The sequence below is a fragment of the Chlamydotis macqueenii genome, chromosome 3, assembly GCF_036417535.1.
Source record: "Chlamydotis macqueenii isolate bChlMac1 chromosome 3, bChlMac1.mat, whole genome shotgun sequence".
NCBI classification, from domain to species: domain Eukaryota; kingdom Metazoa; phylum Chordata; class Aves; order Otidiformes; family Otididae; genus Chlamydotis; species Chlamydotis macqueenii.
Window position 1 is genome coordinate 124,198,066 of NC_141558.1, and position 25,825 is coordinate 124,223,890.

The following is a 25,825-nucleotide window of genomic DNA, read 5'->3' on the forward strand; positions in this document are numbered from 1 at the left end:
AAAAAAAAAAAAAAAAAAGAAATAAAAATAAAATCAAAATATTTTTCTGAAAAACCCACACACTTCCAAATCCAGGCATCCCCTCAGCTGAATTTTATAACTTTGTCTGAAAATTACTGGGCAATTTTAATTATAGTGAGATGCTTAAAGCTGCATTTTGCTCCTGAGTTTTTCTGGTGAAGTCCTGTAGGGCACAGAATCAGGCTGCTGAGGAGAGATATTACATTTTCACGCATGTATGCTTTTGTCTGTGTGCCTACGCATATGTAAAATATATGAAATGAATGCACTTTAAAAAAAATGCCTATATTATAAATATATATATGCTCATATAAAACATATACAGACACCTAAAACCATACACAAATACGCATGTCTTTGTGTGCATACATAGAGAGAGACAAAAAGCCAAAGCAGAAACAGGTATGCACCAGTAAATGTCTGAGTTTAGAGTGGGAAAACCAGAAGAAATCATATAATTTCCTTTATATTATTATTATTATTATTATTGCCCAAGCTATGATTTACAGGTTTAATTCTTTCAAGCTAATGCACACGAATACAAAAAAAAAGGGGGGAGGTCCTTTTAATAATGAAATTACATTAATAGTCATTCACCTTTACCTAAGAGGTTACGAGTTCATATGTCAACTCTATGGAATAGTTTCCATAATTTGTTTGCCATTGTGTATATTTCCAGCTATTTGTTTGCTACAAGGTATTGAAATTTTCAGGCTATTGGGAATTAAATGCTTATTTGACTAACAATGCTTATCTGTGAATTCATGGTATAAACCATGGAGTTTTCTAAAAGGCTGTCACTCAGTTTTATTTATGGAGATACTACTGAGACAAGATTCAAGGTCTTTCAAAGAACACTAACATCTCATGCTTAGGGGAGGAAAAACAGTATTTACTTGCATTTTAACAATTTTATATAAGTGCGTAAATTACTGAAATTAAATAGTGCTTGCTTTTGTCACATGCAAACGAACCAGGAAGGTACACGCACGTGCAGCAGCCAGAATGGCTTTGTTTTGAACTTTTGTGTGCGCACGTGTCTACGGTGAGGGAGTTCAGAGAGTGAAGGAATGGGATTTAAAGACCTACACAACGCAAAATTCTTATGTGACCCATTACATTTGAGACTAGAAAACAGATTTGATTTTTAATTTGCTCAAGCATACAAAGATGGTCAACTTCACCACTGCTGCAAAATTCTGATTTGTGGGTAGGATTAACAGAAAGCACGCAGCTACTGTTCTTTTCCTTTCTCCTGAAAATGTGCTTTGAGGCAACAGGGTTGTAACAGGGGTGAATCCTCAATTCTGTGAGCCTATCTACCCTGTGAATGTTATTTGAACCCTTATTTTCCTTAAGGGGCTCATTCAGCTGTCCTAATATGTATACAGTGATAATATAGTCATACGCATAATAAAAAAGAGCTCCAAAATTATAGTCAGCTTAGTAATAACGCAGTGCTGTGCTGGAGTGATTGGCAAATGTTGATGCAATTATATAACGGGTTGCTTCTTAAAATGCAGGGATATGAGATTGATATATAATGTGCTGTAAAGTGTAAAAGAACTGGACAGGAAATAAGGCAGGTTGAATTTTTTAGTGCTTTGATCAAATTAGAACCAGGTTGATGAAAGGAAATGCCTTGGGTTCTCTGCTTGAAGTTTTGTGTTATACAAAAGGCTCTTGAAATGATCAATTTTGCACATGTCACTCAGGAAATTTAGAGCGAACTGGTCTCTGTCTGCGCCAGGGAGAGTCTCTGCAACGGATCGCTCGGGATGCTACTCCACACTGGACACAAAATCTGGCAGACGCTCAGAAATTCAAGTGAGGAGCCAAAGGAGGGACAATCACAAGTCACAGGAACACCCCAGATCTGCAGGTTTGTTTTTCAGGTTTCTGCACAGTCCTTACTTTGACTCAAGAAACACAGACAGGGAAAGACAGAAAAGGGTCATCTGGTGAATCCCCCAGAAATAAACGCCGGATTATCTTTGCTGCTGTTCTTTTAAGCATTTATCTAGCTAACTCACTAACTAGCTTTCATCCATTGTAATCCTCTGGCTGTCCCCTGCTTTTAATACAGCTACTATTATTTATGAAGTGCTGTAGATGTGCAGTGAGAAGCACGGGGACTTTTTGCTCTTATTTTTCCTTGAGGACAACTTAAAAGGAGAGAAGAAAGCGTGTATGAAAAGGCACCTTGCAGGTAAGGCTGTGGTTCTTCTGTCGCTTGGTCTGTCTCTGAAGAATGACTCCATAGTGGTTAGGCCTGTATGAGACACAACCTCTCTGGTACTTTTCTGGGATCAATCTCTCTGTATAATACACTACTCAATGCAGTGATTTAAATCCTACAGTTTCAGTCTTAATCCATTAACTTTTCAGCACTCCTCAAATGCATCCTGGAAATCTGTCTCCTCCTCATAATTCTTATCCCCAAATCAGGACAGATTTGAAGCACGGCACCTGAGTCCAGTATACACCCATACCTCTACCAGAAATATATTACAGAGATTTACTAATAAATACACACTGGAGGCAGGGAAGAGACGGGTAGAAAAACAATTAAATTCCCAAGTCAGAGTACCACAAAATTTCTTGCGACACGCACTGCAACAGGAAGGAACTACCGCAGAAGCCATCGAAGCTAAAATAACCTGCTGAATTTCTGTTACCCTCAGGATAGTACCTGCACATAAACACGTTTGTTTTGGCATAATTCCCTCTGCAAGGAACGCCTCCAGAAAACAGGGTTTCCAGAAATAACATTACAGGATGGGGAGTACTGACGGATCGGTGCAGTAACCTTCACCTAGGCCTTCCAATGCAGTTTTGTGTGAATTACATCAAATCGCGGTGGGTATTTGTGTTGGATGCAGAGCAGTTGAATAGCTGCCTGTTTCTACACCAAAGCAGCTCTTTTGAAGTTGATTGGTGTTCCCCAGTAACAGAAACATTGCACAGCATCAAAAATGACAGGACATCACAGTGCAATTTCACTAAAAAAAATGCATGGGGTATTAGACAAATAATATTTTTCTGCGTTCCAAGACTGGAGTTAGAGAAATGTCTTTACAATTTGTCTGAGAGACACTCCTTGATTCTAGCAACATACATTCACGAGAGCACACACTAATAAGGTGTAATTTGACAATATGGTAGAGGTCCTTCTTTCCAGTTCCATTATCTGTGAAAGATACAGTTCCTTGTGCCAACTTGGTTACACAGCAGTAGCATTTTGCTCTGCAGCCAAAAAAACTGAGGATCTGGCAGCGGAGCTGAATGCTAACACACTGGGCCAGCAGAGACCAGAGTATGTGAAGGGCACGGCACTGCACTGGGGAGAAGGCATCACCTCTAGCACTGCCCCGCTGGCTGACGGAGGGTAACTCTTCCCAACTCTTCGGAAACAGACATCAGCAAACGCGCCAAATAATGCTTTCAGGGTAAAGGGAAACCTTCCTGAGCAGATGTACAAGCCTGGCGGTCCTTCTACAAGCACAAGGATGGGAAATGCTCCTCACAGGGTCCCCCCCCCCGCCCCCAGGCCCCCACACACGGTCCAACCGGGCTGTGCTTATCCATACGGTTGCAGAAACGCGTAGCTGCGCACCGAGCAGGAACAGCGGCACTCGAGAGACGAACCAGGGAATGGCGCTAACCTGGGGCTTGATTCTCCCTGAACACACACTATCATGACAACTTGTTATGTTATGAAAACAAGAAACAGGATAGAATAATAGCTTATTTAAAGTATATTCCATAACATTCTTTTTTTTTTTTTACTATTTTGTTTTGTTGTTGGTTTTTTTTGTTGTCGTTAGATCACAGTTAATATGATTCCACGACATCAATGCTGTGGATGAAATTGAAAGCTGTACTCTTCTAAATGTGTTCCTAACATTCCATTTTTTAACAGAGCTGCCAGGGGCTATCCTGCATTCCCACAACTGCTACAAACGTAACATATTGTTTTGCAATAAAAATTAGCTATGAAAGTGTGAAAAATGCCAGAGATCCAAATGTGAACAACAAGAGAAGGGGGTACGGCTTTCGCACCCTTTTAGTGGACATTTTATTTATTTTTCAAAGGGAGTAGACATATTTATAGCTACTGTATTTCAATTATCTCTAATTTCACACATTTTATGCAAATTCTAGATATTTTAATTGCAAATGAGACAGGAACTTATTTTTAAAAGTGGAGCAACACAACATTTCAGATCTCAATTTTAATTCCAAATTTATCTACACCACTGTTAAAAACTTTTAAAACCTCATTTACACTGTGACTTAAAATTAAGTGCAATTTAAAACAAAAACAAAACCAAAAGTCTTCCATACTGATTAGTTATATAGCCAAAACCTTTTTTCACACATTCTTAAATCTTTTCTTTTTAAATCAAAATTTTTAGGTAAGAAAGTTTAGGAAGTTGAAATGACATTATTAATCGGTGACACATTATTTCAACAAGAGTCAGTAATTTAATAGTATTGTCCATAACTGATGAAAATTAATACATTACCCACCCTATTTTCTCCTCCTGTCTCCATGACTTCAGTAACCTAGGGCATGGGTTATTAGCTCAATCCGTCCTTAGCCATCACTCAATGGAAAATTCTTTCAAGAGGATAAACCACAACTCAGCCTTTGGCTGGATAAAAATTCCCACTATGCATTAAAAGCACTGACAAACGTTGCTTTTTTCCAAGTAGCATTCCCAGTAGCTTACTCTTACTGAAGTACGTATAACCTGACTGCTTTGGCCCCAACCAGCCCACAAGGTCTGGGTTTTGGGAAATACTGCCTTAAATTTTGCCACCTGAAATCCATCCTCCAGAAACGCTATTCCCAAACAATACAAAATAGACTGAAAATGAGATCTCTCTACGCAGAAGTACTGGCTTTGGTACTACACCATGCCCTCAAGCCGTTACCCCGTTCCTATCTTTTACTACAGACACACACATGCAATCACAGGTTTAAAACCACACGTGTGCCCATGGAGCTCTCTGCTCTGAGAATCCAGCGCTTGACTTCTCACTTATCCAATGAAAAGATCTTTAAAAGTTCCAACTATTTACTGAAATGCATTAAACAATTTTATCGTAAATGGAAATTTACTACCTGAAATGTGTGGGGTTTTTCTCTGCTTTCTATTTGGTAATTTATTTAAATGCATTCAAAAATACATTCCAAAAATGAGACATAGCACTTCGGTTAAGACATCTGTATTTCAAACCAACATCTTCAGAACTGTGAGCAGCTCTGTTAATAGTCTTTTTATTTGATTAGGGTAATCTGCTGCTGTGCTGTCTTCATCTTTATCCACTACCTTTTAACCAATCAATATTTTAGGGTTATACGTTTGGAAAGTAGATGATCATTTTGGAGATAAACTCTCTAGGCACTGCTGACATGGTATGGTTGCATATTTGATATCTTTGCAGAGGATTCACAACTCCAGCAATGTAAGAATCTGCCCAGGAAAAAAAAAAAAAGTTAAACTTTACATTTCCAGAGCTGAATGCAGGGATTTGGCCACCTGACTCCTATTAACGTCAATGAAAATTTACAGGTAAGAAAAGCAATGTCTTTTCCCTCAGATCATTTCTTCTTTGAAAGGAACCAGAGAACAAGAGAGGAAATGAAAAGCAACTTCGTACTGCAGGCTGCGACCAGCAAGGCCTGCTGTTGAGGCAGGAAGCATACAGAAGTAGAACATTTGTTCACTAAATGAGTGAGCATCTCCACACATACCAAAACAGATAGGTATGAGAAGTTCAGAAGGACAATAAAATGAGATTTTGTGGGTTTAAGATGTCATTAAAATATATATTTTTAAATTTTACTCAGCTAAAATTATTTGTTGCTTATGGTATTAATTTTGCTGCAGACAAAATTAGTTGTCAGACCTCTGTTTATGGCCTAATTACCTTTTGTAAGGAAAAAAAAAAAAGGGCAGGAGAAATAAAAGGACTAACAATAAAATGCAGTTATCAGCCTTCCAGCAACAGGGGTTCTTAGTGATGTGTTACCTGTGTGGATTTCACTAGTGCTATGCCTGTGTTTCACATACATGGAACCAGATTTGCTTGGGCTGTTTTGCTGATCTGGGCAGTCCCAGTTCCTGTCTGCCCTCATTTCCAGGCCAGGGGACAGGCAGGACGGGCCAAACCACTCTCTGTTACTTCTAGAAATCTTGGAATGATTCCTTATAATGAGGGAGCAAGTAATGAAAACTCAGGACAATGTCTTAAAAAAAAAAAAAAAAAAGAAGCCACTGTAAGTAACTGTACTTTCTTCTTGAAACGTTTGTCCACTCTGATTCCAGTTTTGGAAAGAGTATATCAATTTCTTATTGGTTAGAATGGGGTGCTAGGCATGCCACTGAAAAGCCACAAGACTTGTAAACAAACGGTCAGAGCCTCGCGTTACAGTGCTACAGATGTGAGAAACCAGCACATCTTGGCCTCATTTCAGTCTTCTCTATGCATATTGCCTGAGCCTTCAGCAAGAAGCAAGTACCAGAAACACCAACCATATTTCTTAATAGCTTTTCCTGTTACATTAACCTGAAAATTTAAATCCATTTGTACAGCGTTCACGTTAATCAAGTGGCAGCCACGATGCCATCGGAACTACAGCTCTACCTGGCAGAGCTCGGGAGGGCGCATACAGAGAGATGAGTGACTCTGGCCTCAGACAGAAGTTGTCCTTTGAAGCGTTCTGTGCAGCACTGCCATGAGATCTGCCCAGCTACATTTTTGAATATATTTGACAAACAAAAAATTTATATCTGTGTTCATTTCACAAGATGTAAACATCTCCTTCATGGCAGGAAAAATCCTGCTGCCTGGAAGTGATTCTAATCTAATCTGACATGCGGTATTTGTAAACGTACTTTAGTGTCCCAACCTATTTACAGTGTTTACATAAACCTCCCCCCCCCACCCCCCGAAATCTCCACATTCCTTGAAAAGTTGATCCACTACAAATATTGACTGGCTGTCAATTGAGCTTTATTGACTTGCTCCAGGACTGTGGTTTATTGCCTTAACTGATGAAATTTTTTTTCTTTGCTAAACTTAATTTCTTTTTGGCCTCATTTGGATAAAATACCATTTGCTAGACTGCACCTCTTCCACTCACTGCCATGGGGCTGCCTCTTCCAGTTAGCTGGAGTGGTAGGAAAGCCGAAGCACTTTGCTGTGTGCAACATGAACTTGCAGAAGGAAGCCAACAACCCAGGCTGTATTTTACAAAAAGGACCTGGGCCAACACTAGTCCTACTTCCTACAAAGGTTTGGTCCAAATCAGTCCCAAAACAGCGACTGCCCTCTTTGCAACCACTTGTGGTTGCAGAGAGCAGTGTTTTCAGAAAGGCTGGAAGGGTCTGTGAACCCTTCAACGGGATCTGTGAAAGGTAACTATTAAAACCAAACTGATTACCAGGAGGCTTAAATTCCCACTGTGGCAATCTACACCTTCACTGGGAGGTGGCTGGGTTTTTTTTAAGGAATTCTAAAAGTCAAGAACCTTGGATGTCTTTGCATCTTTTCATCAGAAATAGTACAAATCAGGCTGTCCAGAAACCAACGTTCATGAAACATACACACTCATCGTGTTTTGAACACCCAAGAAAATATTATTTATCATTTCATTTTTTAAAAATCTATAGTTTCTAGGTACAGCAAAACAGAAGCTAAAAATAGCAACTTTCACAACATTCCCTGATTCTGCAACAAATACCATCAAACGTTTTAAGTTCTGACCCTCGGGTCAAGTGAAACTGACAGTAAATCTTAGGAAGAATTCAATATCATTAAGCTGCAAACTCCAAAATCTATTATGAAAGATTTATCTAAACTTATATAAAAAGAACCCAAAATGCTTCAAGTCAGTGCAAGGAAGGACAAAAAGGTGGAATTGCAGACAGGGAAGGAAGCGTAGCTCTTGAATGACCAGAGCAAGTTATAAAGCAGGTATTTCTCTCTGATCTCAAAACAACATTTAGGAAGGAATTTCCTGAAAATTCCAGTTCAGAAAGACATAGGGAGTTTAGTTGCTGCTGTTATGTGGTTTCGTTGTAAAGAATTGTAACAGAGCAGACACTTACGCTTTGCAGAAGTGCTATCTTCTTCTCCACACAGGGATGCTTTTCATGCCATGTACAAGTCCAGGGCAGTATTTGGTGCCGAGACAGTATGGTGCCACCAGCTGTTCCTTCTTCTGTTCTCATCAACAGCCTAGTGAGAGAGGGGCAAACAAAACGGGGATATGTCATATTGCTACATCTTCACTTAATGTTCTTTAGAACTTCTTAGGTCTAGCGCAGGTGATGAGACAGTCCAATTCTTTTAGTCAAACGTACTCATATTACCTAAACATTTGACAAACGGAAGAATCTTCCCTCTAACACAAGCTATATCAAAAATACACCTGCCCTCTGTTAAGATAGGGCTAAGCTGAATAAGGTTAAGTGTTAATATTTTCATTAGTTTACTGGTTATTGAGTTTTGTGGTTGGGTTTTTTGTTTTTTTTTTTTGTTTGTTTTTTTTGGTTTTTTTTGTTTTTTGTTTTTTTTTTTTACAAATTTTACTTTTTTTTTAATAAAAAAGGGGCTGATTCATGATAAGTTTTTTTTTTCTTTTAACAAAACATGTGTTAGCACTCAAATCCTGTCAAATGAATTCAAGGTGTCTAAAGAAGTTGAGCTAACAGGCTCCAAAAGTGTCACAGTAGAACCACCATATGTCCCACAGTTTGAAGTGACCGTCTCTTCTGCTTTTCCATCAGCAGACCCCATGCACTCGGTCTCAACCCCACTGACCACTGGTACAAGAGCAAGCACAATGTCAGTAAAGAGAGCAAAGCAGTGCTGCCCCCATAAGAAAAAAAAAAAAGCAAGAGAAGACCAACAGATTCAGAAGTGGCTATCCTCCCTGCCAGATGTTCCTAGGAGTTACCGTTTTCCTGTAAAATGTTACTTGGATATTAGATGTGGATGGGAAAATCAGCATCTTAACAGGCCTCTTCTTTTCCCAACAGCTTTAGCCAAAGAAAATAAAATTCTCGTTTTATCCAACAAGTCTGATATTCTCCTCATTCCTATAAGTACGCTACAGCATGAAAAATCATTGTGCATCACACACGTGTGTGTGCATACACATGTATGTGAGGAAGATGGGGCATCGTGGGGGCCACAGGAGGAGGGATGTGCAGTGCAACAAGCCTGGTTAACACTGAGATTCTAAGGTGAGACGCAACCATTTAACATCTCACACTGAGAGTTCATGCTTGGTTATACCAGAAAAGGAAGAAACAAATTATAACAGAGTCAGAAAGCCCCTGAAAAGCAAGGCTATGGGGGACTCCAGATGTACTTGAACCAACCACAATCACACCATCAGCATGAGGTGTAAAAAGCACCAAAACAAGATGAAAACACTGACACTCCATATGTTAAAAAGCTTGGGGTTTTCTGTAGCCCAAAATCCTTCCCTCCCCACGTACCTGTACATAATAATAACCATAATAAAAAATAAGCCCTCAAGATCAAATAGTCAGTGATATCTTAAAAGAAAAAAAGAAGACAGGCTTAAGAAACCAAATCCTTGTAATAAATAATATATTATGAGTTAAGGAGATGAACTGACAAAGTGGTGCACCTCTAATCTCTTCCCCGCAACAGCAAGAAGAGCTGAATCACTCGCACAACATTCTTCTTTAGCGTGTTCAGGGATTGCTCCCACACTCCACTTTCTCCAAGAATATCATGCTCTACTAATTTACCAGATTGACTAAGCTACATACCAGCAGCATAGTCAGTTTGAACCTGCAATTTTATCCTGTAGAAAGATAATTTCTGAACACTCTCTTACTGGAATACAATTGACTATTATAGGTTTAAATTGGGGAGGAGAGAATCGAAGCATTTAACTGATGCAAACCCAGCTCTCTTTTTGGGGTTCAGGGGTAAGGCCCTTCCTCACAAATCTCTGATGCTCAGTGCTAAGCTGTCAAGCCCAGCAGCTGCAGCAGCCTCCGGATGGCTCCGACATCAACCTAATGTAAATTTTGCACGTGGCCCATATTCAGAGGCCCATTGCAGCCCCGCAGCACATCAAGGGCCATCTCACACAGGATTCCCAGTTATTAATTTATTTCAAACTTGAAGTGACACCTACCCACCTGAACACTGATGTCAAGTAACAATCTATACAAGAAAAAAAAAAATCCAGCAGCATGGCAAAGATGCCAGGCACATAAAGAAAAGTAACTAGCCCATATTTCTAAGCGATAAAATCTATGTTGCCTTTCAATACATTCTGCCCCTTGGTTTAACGTCACTCAACAGATGCCCACCGGTGTTGTGCAGCTATTTCAGGCAAGATAGGGGTAAAGTCCACGAGTAAGGACCTTCCACGTTACACCAGTCCCATGCTTCTCTACCAAGGGCATGTCCCTTCAGTCCTTCCTCTCTTCGTTTTTCCATCTGGGGAGAAAAGGTCTCTGTGACATTCAGGACCTAAAGACCGTCACACCGAAGTGCACCAACTTTTATGAAAAACAGACACCTTCCAAGCAACAATTGTTGAAGGAGGAAATGCTTTTGGTGTAATATACCACACGTGATTTTTATAATGAAAACTCAGGCAGCAGTCTAGAACAAAAGACCGCATGACAGGATGTTTATTTTTAGAATGAATGACAGTTTGGCATTCTGGCGTGATAGGTGTAAACAGAATAGAACCTCTATTTCGCTTTTAACAGCCCAGAAGCTGGACAGATTTTCGTTGTTGTTGCTGTTGTTACGTAATTATTTCTAGTATGGTGTTAGCACACTTTCGTGCCTGCATCAGCTGGTATATATGTGACTGCACTAAAGACTCCTGTATCTTGACAGGTCAAGCAGTAAATGATGAGAATGTAACTTGTTAATATTTGAACTAAGTTAGAAACTACTTCCACAACGACATCATACCTAACCATCTTTTCTAATTTGTTTTCTTAGTTCAAGAAATAATTTCAACCTTGTCGTAGTTCAGCCCCGATCGGGACCAGACTACGCAGTCTCTCTCTCGCTCCCCCCACCCTCCGAGAGAATAGGGGGAGATGATATAAGAAAAACGGCTCGAGGTTTGAGATAAGGACAGGGAGAAATCCTTAAAGTTATCGTCACGGGCAAAACAGACTCGACTTGGGGAAAACTATTCATTTATTTCTAAAACTAGCAGGAGAATGAGACAGGGAACAAGATAACCTCCCCCCACCCCTCCCTCTTCCCGGGCTTAACATTATCCCTACTACCTTCCCCTCCGGAGCAGCACGGGGGGGAAAAGGGAATGGGGGTCACGGTCAGTTCATCACGCGTTGTTTTACGCCGCTGTATCATCGTCAGGGGAAGAACTCCTCGCATTCCTCCTCTGCTCCAGCGTGGGGTCCCTCCCACGGGCCACAGTCCTTCGTGAAACTGCTCCGGCGTGGGTCAACTCTTCCACAGGGTGCAGTCCCTCTAGAACAGCTGTCCCAGCGGGCCCTCCATGGGCCACAGCCTCCTTCAGGCCTCCACCTGCTCCGGCGTGGGGTCCTCCACAGGCTGCAGGTGGATCTCTGCCCCTCCGTGGACCTCCATGGGCTGCAGGGGGACAACCCGCTCCACCATGGTCTTCACCACAGGCTGCAGGGGAATCTTGGCCAGGAGCCGCATTACTCCTCCCCCTCCTTCTGAACTGACCTTGGCATCTGCAGCCGTTCCTCACAACAGGCTGGCAGATGTCTCTCAGGATCCTTTTTACATCTCATTCACTTCTCATCTCCTCTCCACTTCTTGCAGCCAGGCCGGGCCGAGTTGGGCCCAGTCGGCTGCCTGGCGAGAGGCCAGAGGGTGAGGCCTGCAAGGCCCATGAGGCTCGCGCCTCCCCCTCTCTGCCCCCCGCTCAGCTGCTTCACATCTTCTCTTCCCTCTTTTTCCTGTTTTCCCCTACTTAAATACGTTATCGCAGAGGCGTTATCACGGGACATTCTGCTACCAATTGGCTCGGCCTTGGCCAGCAGCGGGTCCGCCCTAGGCCCGGCCGAGTCCACTGAACAAAGGGGAGCGACTTCTAGCAGTTTCCTACAGAAGCTGCCACCTTAGGCCCCCCCTCACTAACAAAACCAGAACAAACCTAAAAAAAAAAAAAACCAACCACACACAGATAAAGGAAAGAAGGAAAAAAAAAAAAAGAAAAACTGAAAGAAACAGAGTGGATTTTGTTAGCAATAAAGCAGTAGATTTTAAATTCCAAATTAATTCTTTTTGATATTAGTTATTTTAGCATTGCAAAGATTTCTGAATGATGCAATGATCATCAGAAACAACCGTACTCACAACTATGTCTAAACGGAGTTGTTGCTGGTCATCAGCTCAGAAGACCACACAGACACTGCCAAGACTCAATCCAAGTCAAACACACACACAGGTAGGAGAATTAAGAAAGTGTAAGAATAGTATCAAAGGATTAAGAAAGTTCGGGGGGGAGCGGGGGGGGGGGGGGGGAAGAGGAATCAGTGGCAAATCCAAATAATTGGTTTTGAATAAGAAACAGCAGGGCCAGGAACAGCAGCCTCACGTTCTGCCTTCTGCAGCCAGGACACTCTGGCTTTTTTCTAGAATTCACACTTTTTCTCCTACACCACATCCCACACCTCTGTTTACACTTTCTTATTGCTGCTCCATCTTCTTTCCCTACTGAAGTCTTGCATCCTCCTTCCACCTCGCTCTGTTTATAGCAAACCTTTTCCCCCTCCCATCTTTCAGTTGCTTTATTTTCTCACCATAACAAGCGAGGGCCAAAACTGCAAGCTGGTTTGGCCTTCCCAGTGCAGAACAGTGGGAAAAGGAGTCATCAGTACAAACGTGCACGCGTGACAGCTACTGCTGCAGGCAAAGGCAGGAACTGCAGTTAGATTTTGAGATGATTTTTAAAAAGAGGGGAAAAAAAAAAAAAAAGCAGGAGAGGAAAGGAGGGAAGACACAGCTTTTTTTTTCAGCCCAGCCATTTGAGAGATAATTGCTGTAATTTTGTCTCTTCTGAATCTTCTCACCAGGCAAGCTTACTGAGGAAGGCAGATTCTCGTCCTTAAAAGTGCAACAATTCACGCTTTCTAGAATAAGTTTTATTAGTTTGAAATTTACACTTGATCATTTCTAAATTCTAGGACAAGATCTAAAAACTTGAAAAAAAGTCAAAGAATGAGAAACAGAAAGATGGACAGACAAGAAAGAAGATAGTGCTCAGAAAAAGAAAAAAAAGATTACAAAGATTTTTCACTTTGTCTGGCACAGTGTTTTAATGTTTTTTAAGTTGTTCTGTATTTTCACAGCTTCAGCTGATATTTCTGAAATATGGAAATTGCATTTTCTACGTGGGGAACGCTGCCAAAGCTGTTAATCCCAGGCTGATATAAAGTTGCACTGCTATATTGTGATGTGGCGCCTTAAAAACAACTTAAAAGGATAAAAAAAAACCCAACAAAACAACCACCACAAATATTCACTAACCCATATGGTCAATAATTGCTGTTTAATAGTCCTCCTATTACAAACCTAAAAAGCAGCAGCCAGAATTACCAGTAGAGTATTAATAAACAGGAATGAGTTAATAGTGCATAAAGACCTTCTAGTGGAACAGTGGGGGAGTTGAATATTCTTTTCTTAAGTCAGCTGTAAGTAATTACTACATGGTGTGCTTCTGACTATTACCATAACAGAGCAATTGGACGTGAAGAATGGATAATAGTATGGACATGGAGGTATTTTTAGAATATCAGCAGTGAGGCAGGTAAATGCCCTACTCAGGCACAAACCTTTAAATAAGTTTAAATAACTTTTCCTAATAACACCTCGCCAGAGGAGAATTTTGAAAAGATCAATCTAATAAATTATTTAAAATAACTTTATAAAGACACATCTGTGATATGTAAATAAGGGAAATGGCAAAAAAAAAATCCCACGCAGACATTAAGCAAGCAGCCAGCATTACGGTAACGACATAATCACGGGTTTCTCTCCGTTTCTTTTAGAGTAGTGCCTTCGTCTGTTTGAAGGCGGACTGCGCCTCGCTCGCTTCCTTCCATTGGCTGCTCAGGTGAAAACTAAAATATTCAAATAAGGACTATAACTGATTGCAGGAGTTGCAGGTTTTCTGCAACTGAGTTAGTCGTCCTCAGTGATTTAATGATGCATATCATTTATTTTAAAATATTGTTACAGGAGCATTCACCGAGATGCAGCTTCGTGTTCAAAGGACTGTTCATTGTGTTATGCAGCAGGGCTTTTCATGTACAACTACAGGCTGAGATATTGTCTATCCACACAACATATGCTCTCAGATAAAAACAGCTTGAGACTTCTGATTCAGAGAGTAGTAATTCTGAAAAATGCATAGAAATACTATTTAAGGAATATTTTGACTTTTTCAGGCTATAGGTCTTTCTCCTGCTCTGTTGCTACACAGGGCAGATGTTGATTTTTCAATTTGCAGGTTTGTTAAGCATCATGGACTGTTTTGGTTCTCAATCAAGAATATTCTTCCCAAGTGGTTGCAAAGTCCTATGCCTGAAAATAAATGCACGTCCTTTTTGTTTCTTAGCAGCACGTGTTCTGCATTCAGCAGAAGCATAAAATGGATAATGTGATGCCATTTATCGGACCAATATACACAATTTAAGCCATGGGATCTGAGAATGCAATGTATTTGCAGGTTATATTCTACAAACACAGTTTCTCTAAGAGAAAAGGCAATTCCACTTACAGTATGTCATTCTACTCAGAAAATTACTGCGTATCAGGCACTATGATGTCCTCGGTACTGTGTCCATCTGCTGATGTGCAACTGTACTGGTCAGCTACCAATGACCTTATAAAGCAACAGCCCCTGCATACATAATTTTATTGATGAACAGCATAGCGGGTTACAAGTACGCACATGTATGTTCCCTCCTCCTCAAATTCTTCACTTCTCATTTGCACACATACTAAGAGACCGGATAAAATAATTTTGGCTTCCCTAAAGACAACAGAGATTGCGATGCTGAGTTCCCCCACAGCATTTGCTATCTTCAGCAGTTGTTTATGACTAATCTGCCGCAATGTCACTAATATTAGTCCTATTTTTTCATGTAACAGTCAGACACAGCTATAGAAATTACATCGTGCCAGAGTCTCCTCTGCATCAAGTTGCTGACTTCAGGGCATTTGATCAAGATGGGTTTGGCCCTTTGCAGTCTTCTGCCCCATTAAATCTGAAGATTATGTGTTGTTCTTAGTCCACTGTTATCATAATGGAGAGCTGATTTATAATGTGGGTCAAACAAACAGCTAATTGTTCTTGGGCATGGTTTGAGCAAAACCAGAACGGAGAGGCTGAAGACGTTAATAACAGTACTTGGCGCGATTATAATAGATAGCTTCTATCAGAGGATTTAAAATCACTTAGCAGCCTTGCAAGCACATTGCTAAGTGTTTTTGATACTTCCATTTGAAAGTGAGACCATCATCTTAAGTCCATGCTCATACATGTGGATACAGGAGCAGCGAGAGTTTAAACAATCAAGCAGGCAATACACGATAAAAGGCACGCTTTAGAGAATCACGCTAAATGAGACCACTTGGAACCAAAGCAAAAGTTTCTGAGGGTGTTTTTAAACAAACAACCTCAATAAAAAGAGAACAAGTAGGCAACACTGAAAGAATAAAAACTGTATATGGACAAAGGTTGTGTTTTGGATTTTTCTCCCCAAAATTGAAACAACACACTTGCTGCTTTTTATTGTTTTTCTGTACTACTGCACACGCAGCAACTGCTTTGCAAAAGGGTGGCACAGAAACACCTGTGTGTGTGGTTAGAGTCCTCCAGTCAAGACCAGGACTTGGCACGACGTGCCGGATTGCAGGAGCAGACTTTCTAAATGTCAGCAGCTTCAAGCAAAGGACTGACTTCTCACCTGCCTAGAAAGGGTTCGGGATATTTCTGGTACTGTAGACGCACACATACACTTCCACACTGATGCACACATTTATTAGAATATTAAACAATAATACCCCAGGCTATATCCTGTATGGAAAAATTCCATGGAAAGGTAGAGACTTACAGTCTTAAACAGGCAAGGCATAGAAAGAGTGAGAAGGGAAATACAAAGAAAAGTGAAATGGTGACACAGAAGTCACAGAATTGCACCCAGAATCAAGGTCACCCAAACTGACTCAGGAACTGACGATGGGCAGAATAAATCTGCAGCTTTAGAGCTGACACAGGAAGGTGGGGGCCGGGGGGGAGGTCGTGGCAAAAGTATGAAAAATAAGGTGATTTAACACTGCTGAAAAAGTTTCAACACATAGGAAAACAACACAAAAACTGATCTGAAAAAATTGTCAGCCAGAGATAAAGGCACAGAATGCACGAAAGCATGATAACTGCAAAGACAACCATTTTTCTCTTTTGGTAGATAGCGTTACAAAAATATTATTGTCCAAGTTCCCTGCATCTTTCCGTTCCTCAACCACATTCTTCAGTGGTTTTTCTGTAAGGACCAAGAAGAATGTAGTCAGCAAAAAGATGACAACAGAGGCATTGCCACTTGTCTAGGACATCTGACATATTTATGGAGAATAAAATTCAATTGTCTAAATTATTAGCCCTAGGGAAATTGTTTTGTAGTTCTCACTCAAGCTGTTACTCAGGATGCATTCTGTCCTTCAGAACAACTTGAAGTGAGTCCTGCAGTGTGACTTCTTTGAAAACAAGACAAGGGATTATATTAAAATTATTCTTCAGGAAGACTGGATATACTTCAAGGTTTTCCAGTGTGGCACACGGGCCTTACATCTTCCAGCTTAAGATAAAGTGGAATCACTGAATTGATAGTTCTATGCAGAAGTATTTGGATTAAACAAAACAGGTTCATTATACATTCCTACAACACTAAACTTCCAGAAGAATCCCCAAGTCATCTGAGATCAAAACACAACTTTGATCAAGGCAGCAGTCTCTCCTGTCCCTGCAGTGGCCCTTGGATGCCCCTGGAGAAAGTACTGAGCATATTCAAACCTCCTGCAGTGACGGGCTCAGTGCTAAGGTGTTTAAGGTCCATGATTATGCATCGTTTCCTTAAAATACCCTATTTTCGCTTTCTTGCTCTTGACTGAGATAGTAAAACAAAACACTTATTTAAAAAATCAGAACTGAATCATTCGTGCATAGCAGCAATTGTTATTCGTATTTCACTGGCATCTCAAGGTCTCAGGCAAAAGCAGGACACTGGTCTCAGAGCACGTACGAAGAGCCACCACCTTCCCCAAAGAGCTTTCAGTTAGAAAACAGACACACGTGGGAGGAATTTTATGGTATCTGTAGCCAATGCTGTGCAGAGAGAGCAATTAGTCCAAACCCTGAGCCTTTCTAAAGCATGCTACACAAACTTTCAAAGGGTGATGAAGGAAGAACTTAAAAAACTGAAACAATTTTTCATTTTATTCACCCATCTATGTTTATGTCCGACACAAATTAAGGGCTGCAAAGGACTGCCTTCTGTCTCCAGTTTTGCAAACATAGTCACTTAGCTTAGTCATATATTTGAGATTTTTTTTTTTTTAAATAGGGAACACAGTAATTTTTTTTTTTGCAAACTGAACTGGGAAGCAGATACTCTAGCTGCAAAAAAATAACACAGCAACCCGCTGTTCACTGGACAGAGGTCTTCAGCTGAGATGGTGCCTCCAAGTTTATCAAAGACTTCTGCCCATGAACCTGCACCAAAGTTGCTTTGACCACATGAATCTCAAGCCAGCTGCTCTTCATTTATGCCTCGGCTTCACCAAGACACATCATCAGAGAAGAAGGTGATCCAAAGGGATAAATAAGTATTGACATAGTAATGAAGTTACAGCCCATAACATTTTGTGGTCTCTGCCCATGGTTTCAGCTAACTGTTGAAAAAGATCAGTAACAGGCCTGGGCCGCCTCTATTAGAAGAGCGATTTAGAAGAAAGGAAAAAATGAGAAATTTTTGCAGCACTGTTGAGTGATCTCTGAGGGGAAACAAAGCCAGTTATGCAGGCACCTAGGTTTGGTTAACAAGGCTCCTGTCTCCCACAGCCCGCATCACATGGGGTCTCGATCAATTTGTTTGCTATTTGGAAAAGTCGTGTCAACCATGGAATGCTCAAAGAAGAGAAAATTCGCCCAAGACTACAGGACAATGGGATACAACCTGTACCCAGCTCTCTGCCTCACTCCTTTCAGCTTTGCTGCAGGGATGATTCACCTACCTGAGTTTCACGGGTAGAACTGCTGTATATTAAGAGAAGGCAGCACTGTTTTGGGGTACCCACAAAGTTGAGCTGACCACCCAAGGGGGTGGACAGCTAGGGGCTGGACAAAAAGCAAGGGCTACCATACACTGCAACAGTTCCCACTTGTCAAACGGGGACCTCCAAACCACCAAAATTTTTGCAAAAAGGCATCATTCTTCCATTTCAAATAAGATTTCCACATTTTTAATACTGCTTTTTGTTGGCCACAAATTCATCGTGTATAACTGCCATTCATCCCATACGCTGCACAGTGGTTGGTACGCTGCGACTCAAAACTGCTTCTAGAAAAGCAGGTTTGTTTCAAGTCCAACTTCTGATTTCACGCAGTACTGCTCCTTCACCGAGCAAAGCTGACACCAGCTTCATTTATTGGAATGTAACAGGCCTTATTTTACTCACTTGCACCAACACGACGACCTGGAAATATTCCCACCTCTCCCTACCATTCTTTTTCTGTTTTTTTTTCTTCAGCTGCTTGAAACATGCACTTCTTATTCCCCTTCTGCCTTGCTGTCATTTTTACTCTCCAAATACACTTTTATTCTTCTCCCGCTTAATCCATCCTTCATAATTACATGTTCCCTTAAGATCCTTTCCTATTAGCTAGGTTTCTCAGTTACCCCTAACGGGCCATCCACTTACAGGTACCATCGTTTGCCAACCTGACCACGATTCTCTGTGTACTGCCGTTTTCATTTTCTGTTAACTGGTCATGAGGTATCATTTTTCTCAGGCTGTCCTCAGACTGCAAAGGTTCTCAGTGCCTTACCAGAGTCCATGGCAGCAAAGTTTTAAAACGACATCTCCCATTACTTTTAACTTTGTGGCAAGGTGTCCGACACCAGCATAGCAGTGAGGAGATAATCAGAAGACCAGAAGTTGACAGACTCTTCTCAAGCCTTGCCAGAGATACACAGTTAGGGACAAACCTTGCTGGGCCTGTGATGGCTGCAGGGAAGACTATCTAAAGCTGGGAAAAGCAGTCAGGCCCTCCAAAAGTAGAGAAAACTAACAGATTGAGATTCTCAAAATTCTTTAATTTTTGTTATTTCTGGCTTTTATGAAAAATATTGTTAAAATCCAACCTGTTTCTCTGGAGAGGTTCAATTTCAACAAAATCAAATTTTCTGATGGAAAACACTTCATCATAAAAACATTCAACCAGTTCCACTGATAAATTTCCACATTCTTTTCCTAACTAAAGCCAGGGACAACTACAGGAATATTTCCTGAGGAAAAGGAGTTCCTAGGTCAGGAAAAGGCAAGATGTTTATTCTTCCTCGAAATATGAGCAAAGCAGTAGCTGATTAACAGTGAAAGCAGTATCAAGAGAAATGTATGCTAAATTTCAGCACAGAATTAATTTATATGGGTAAATATGTATAAATTCCTTCCAGTAATAGAATGTGCTGCAAAATTCAACAGATTTCTCACTGTAATGGTGTAAGTAATCAAGGAATATATTCAGTAAGAACAACAAGACAGACACTGAAAAATACCTTTCAAAATTTCCTTTACTGACTACACGATGCTGCTACAGCAGTAGTCCATATATTAATTTCACTCTAAGTTTTTAGACTAGTAGATAAAAGGAAGCAAAACCCTCACTATCTGACTTCAGTAGATCTGTAATAATTTACAAATTCTGAGGATTGTCCTGATCACTGTAATGACAAGAAAGAGAGAGGTACCAAGTATTTTAGTCAACTCATCACAGAAAATATTTTAGTAATTTTTCAAGGTGAAGCTTTTCAAGCCTCTTGAAATAAGGGCTACACAGCCAGGGACGCAAAAAAAAAAAAAAAAAAAAAAAAAATCGAAACCCAAAATGCTCCCCTGCCCCATCCTCACATGGACTGCTAAGGAAGTTGAAAATTCATGGAAAGCGAGCATGCAGAATCAACCCTGAAGGCCAGAATTGACCATACTCTGAATAGGGAGGATTCTTGAAAGAAAATTTAAGATCTAATCCACTTAAAGTAGAACAGTCAACTGATAGGCTGTTTGCCACCAAGCTCACTTATTCAACAGCAACAAAAATAATGCAGGAATTACATCCGTAAATGAAATACTATATGTAAAGGATTAGCTCAAGCTTTTTGAGCTGAATCGTACTCTCCAGAAGTCACATAGCCTGCCTAAAAATACTAATGTCTCGCTGACGTGCACTATTTAATGACGTTTATATAGTGCCAGCACGTAAACAAATATTGAAACCTTTTTCTGGGTCTCAGTTTCTAATAATGTTTCTAAATTAAACACTACTACACTATTTCCCAAAATTGTGAAAACAAACCAGAGCAAACCAAAATAAACCATTTTTAAAAAGATGTAACGATCAGCAAATATGATGCATAAAGCCATTATTTTTTGCTGGGCTTTGTTGTGACAGTTACCATGGCTAACCCATTAACATATTTGCTGTACAAGTATGGTCACTCTACGGCCTTAATTAACTTTCAAGTGGAGAGTGCTGTGGCTTACCACTTATTAAATATCCACTACAATAAGTTACAGTTTTACCCTTCCAACCTCACTTAGCCAAGACACCTAGAAGAACCAGCTTTCCATCTGACTATAATTTTGTAATTGCTTTTTACTGAAATTACGTTGAAACTGAACCCCCTATGTAAACGTATTTTGCCTGGTTCATCTAAAATTGGCCACCCCTAATCAGATCTAGTTGATATTTGATTGAATAAGTGGAAAATTAAGTTTCTGTCTGATAAAGCTTTGCTTTTTCCTCCGTTTCATTATTTATAATGTAGGCATTTTTTGGTTGAAATTTGAAAGCGTGCCCCCTAGAGACCAGCAGAAGACAGGCACATCGGAAAGGCTGCTTTGAAAGCCCATCTCCTCCTAGTACAACACGCAAACAGCGTAGTTACACTAAGCAAAGCTAATTTCAGCAAGCACTTTATTCATGAAGGCAGCAATGCGATTTGAGATTTAATCGAGTCAGAATTAGGTTTTGTGATTAGCTAGGCTGAGCTGTTAAGGTAGAGTCATAATGATATCATTATTTCCACACACCCATGCGGCATGAGCATCGTCAAGCAGCGTAATGCTCTCTGTGTGTTTAAACTTGTATACTGCCAGCTAAAAGCAACTGAATCTACCTCCATCAGGCATTCCACTGAGGATAAAATAGGACTTGAGTTCAAAAATAAAAATACTTCTACAAAGGGAACCCGTGAAAAGGCCACAGGAGTGCACAACTGAAAAATACATAAAAATGCAAATTTCCCTAAACTTCATCTTTGGATGGACTGAAGCATAAGTGAGAACTTCAACAAAGCTATAGAAAAAGATGACAGGTCTGAGTTTCAGAAATTTAAGACAGCAGTAGGATTAGACACTTTGGGTTGTCTTCGCATACATTTCTTATGGGAGTTAATTCCATTTGACATGCAAGACCAAAGCAAGATTACAGAGGCACAGCCCCATGGCGAGGTGTATGCTGTAGCTAAAAGCTGGGATTTGAATAATTGTGCAGGCTTACTCCAAGAATCAGGCGAGAACAGAATGAATGGATTATTACAAGGAACTTTGTACATTTTTAACTGCTGGACTTAATAAAATACCCTGTGTGTAAGACTGGTATTATGGTCCTCTGCACTCACTCTGGTTGAAGTTTGTGGTAGGATCTATCAAATAGGAGAAAAAAAAACCAGAAGCTGTTAAAAAAGAATGTGTAATGAAGAACTGGGCAGGGCCGTGCCCCACGCGATTTTCTGAGGAAAGCAAATTTGGAGAGCTTTAGTTCAACACATTCAGGCCCCAAAAAGTTAAAGGAAATTCACTTCCTGTATAAAAGAAGGTTGAAGGTACACAAGAGATTGGATCAGAAAAACGAGGGGACAAAAAAAAAAAAAGTTGAGTTTTTATTTCACTGTTTCAGCTTGTTAGCTAGGTCATTTATTACGGAGAAAGATTACTAATCCACACATCATTTTTTTTTTAAATTGACCTCTTCCCTTTGTGTCTGTGGAAGCACTTGTCTGTAAAAGGAGGTAATAGCTGACTGCTCCTTAGAGTCAGTGCTGCTTAATTAACTGTCCAGTGAGAATTATTGAAATACTTATATAATTCTTATTTAGCACTCATTAAAGTGAGGGATACAAATGCTGGACAATGAGAGGTTCAGGAAGGCTTTGAAAAGAGGGAGTTAGTACTCTAATAGCAAAGAATTATGAAAGCCTGCCCATTAACGGTAACAGAGCAGACCTTTCATTTAAAAAGTCACTGACTCAGATCTGGACTTATTTGATATTTTTTAAAAAGCTCCTTCATCTAACCCCCTAGCAATAGACGATCTCCAATTCCTCCTGCCATCGCTAAGCAGGCTGCACAGTAGGTGCACGGAGGAGATAAATGAGACTTCTGCACTGCCCTGCGACAGCACCGCGGTCACGCGGCCCCGCGCACCCTTGGCTGGGTTCGGCACAGCTTCCACCCCTCCAGCCTGCCCGCAGCCCCCACGCGCGCAGAACGCTTGCCAGCCCCTAAGAGTGCACCAAGCTAGGTAAGAGAGAACCAATTGCAATGATTTGTACCAAAACAGTATTATCAAAGTACATGTACTTTCTTAACACAGAACTTTCCTTGCATAAAACATGTCTATGACTATCAGTACACTCCATATAAATAAAATCTCAAGTGATGATCATTTTGCCCTAAAAATAATCTCTATTTCATTTCAATGGGTGCTTTGGAAGCCTGCCATAAAAGGTAATGAATATCCCGAATAACTTGGCAGTTTCCAAAATGGAGATGAAAAGCCTGCTGGGTACCAAGCAACAGCAAGATTCAACATCACCTATAACTTACTCTGTTACGTGGATTATGGCAGTAATAGGCTATTGTACAGAAAACGAGATAAATTCATCAATACTTTTTGCAAGACAAAAAGAACATGCATGCACATCTTCCATGCACAATAAAATATTTTCAGAAATAGCTGGCTAAAAAGAATTAATTGGCCCGGTTTCTGTGTGTTTCTTGTAGCAGAACTGGGTTTGCAGGGGCCATATGCCTCAACAGTTTGTCCTCAGAAAATTTACTGACAACAGAGAACACTGTTACCATCATCTTAGAGGCTTTGCAGGTTCATTCCTCCACAGAAGGTGTGCTCCATTCCTCTCTCTAACCTGTATATTGTCAAAAGTTCTTGAATCTACAGGAATTCTCTTAGAAATAAAGCTCATATATCCTTTATATTCATATAATCATTAATGAAACATGAGGGAAAATAAATTGAATTATGTTAAATCTCCCAGGGAAACATAATTAAGCTGTAAAGCATTCCCTTGAAATCCTTGTATCACTCAGGCTGTGTCTCCTACTACATGATCAATAATAATATTAATTAAAGACAATTATTTTGAAGGACTGGCAGGAACTTTCAGCTTTTACTATGTTTTCTACTACCAAATGCTAAGGATTTGTTTGGCTATCATATCTGCAAAACTCTTCTATATTTCCAGCACAAGGACTTGGAAGTATTGTGGCTGTGGTTTTTGCTTTCTTTTTTGGTACCTAATGCAGTTCTTAATTCTAAAATCTGTATGTCTGCATATAGTTCAGTATACATACATGACAGAAACCACACTGAAGACTATGTAAGCATTACAACCTCACCCCAAATACAAAAGCTGGGCAATTGCATGGATTATGCTGCTTTCAGTTTCTCTAACTGGAATCCTGGGCATTAAATATTTGTACATGGCAGTTATATTAAATGACCAACAACAACTTATGCCTCCCTCACCAAATCAAAACATGGCATGTACTTCCAGTTCTCCAGGCAGAAGATGAAGCAAGAGGTGCGGGAGAAAAATCACAGCAGACAGCTCAAAAAAAAATTTGTGATCAGGGGACAGTAGGGAGAAATCTAATTTGATACTAAAAAGGAAACAGTGCCATCAATTTTCCAAAAGAATTTTGCCATAGATGGAACTTCTGGACAAAAAGACCTGGGGAAAAATTTGGTTGGTGAACAACAACTCTTATCAATGCAAAAATTATGTAGAAGACAGATAAATATAATTAATTAGCGAGCATACCTATATCTGCATTTTTAGTATACATATTTATGAATATATACAAAAGACTATAAATATACTCTGGTTTTAACAACATACCTTTGCTTATAAAGTCTCATGTTAAAAAAAAATTAAGAAGTGTCTTGGCCAGAAAAAATAATTCAAATGAAATTGTTAAAATGACATAAGTCTCAAATTCAGTCCCAGGCACCATCCCTACAGAGTGACCAAGACTTTCATCAAATGTCATAAGCTATGTGCTGTGGGTTTTTTTTTTTCAAAGAGAACTCTCACTGGGCAAACTGCTTCCAGTTTCAGGAATGCCTGTCATGAGCTCACATGTATGGAAGGGAGATGGACTTCTCAAATACGAGAGCATATACTACAAAGAATACAAAAACCTTCTGAAGAAAGTAGACATTGAATTTGGAACACTAAATAGTATTATGAAAGCAACAAATACAGCAACAAAAAATTAGAATACCTTGGTATTCCTGAAACCAGAATAACACGTTTGCAGTTTAGCAAAGTAAAAGATCCAAGATGTAAATAGGTTGGGTGTTTGCTTTTTCTTTTAATAACACAAGCATTGAGAAGGCAAATTTCAGACCCTGCGGAAGGCAGCACATAATTTCTCCCCAAAGGCAGAAGAAAGATTTCTCAAATGAGCTTCATCCTAAAAAAGATCAGAGTAAAATACACGAAGCAAGATGACATAATGGGCTGTGGCTTAAATGCAGCCACCAATAGTACCCTGGTTCTGAAAACTAGGCTATGGGTAATTGAATGTAAGATGAAGCAAAAATATAGAAAAGGCCAAGCTGAAGCTGAAAAATAAAAATGCAGTGTGTGTAACAGTATTGAGAAGAGTACAACTCTGTAGAACTGATTAATAAGAAGTGTATTGAACAGTACAGAGTGGATTTGCAGAGATTAGAACATTGCAGCCTTTGTCCAAAAGATTGTATAAAGTTTTTACTGGGTTTGATTTTCAATAGGGTAAAATTTATCTAACACTATTAATATTTCCCTTTGACCTTTAAATATATCTTCCTTCCACCTCCAAAAAAAGGACACTTTAAAGTAAAAAATGTTTATACTCCACTATTTCATACTGCGTGCGTGCATATGCACACATGTGCAGAGGCTATTATATTCCTGTGCACTATAGTAAGAAATCAAAAAAGCCATTACTAACAAACTGCTTCAACATTGCTCAAAACTCAGAAGAGACACTTTGATAAACCCTTCAAGTCATGGTCCTGCATTAACAAGTCCAAAAATTAGAAGTACAAGCCCTTACAAGCACTCCACCAGAACACACACTGTAGCGTGTGGCAGCGCCACCTCAGAGAAGTTTAAATCAGTCAGAAGAAATTTTTATAAAGAGATGA

General features: G+C 40.0%; 1 long non-coding RNA gene across 1 annotated transcript in view; it reads right to left on the reverse strand.

Moving 5' to 3' along the window:
- Positions 1 to 25,825, reverse strand: part of LOC147601477 (uncharacterized) — a 374,683-nt gene that overhangs the window by 128,160 nt on the left and 220,698 nt on the right. Inside the window, exon 3 of the long non-coding RNA XR_015258237.1 lies at positions 8,145 to 8,274. This is a non-coding gene — a long non-coding RNA (uncharacterized LOC147601477). The remainder of the gene's footprint in view (positions 1 to 8,144; positions 8,275 to 25,825) is intronic.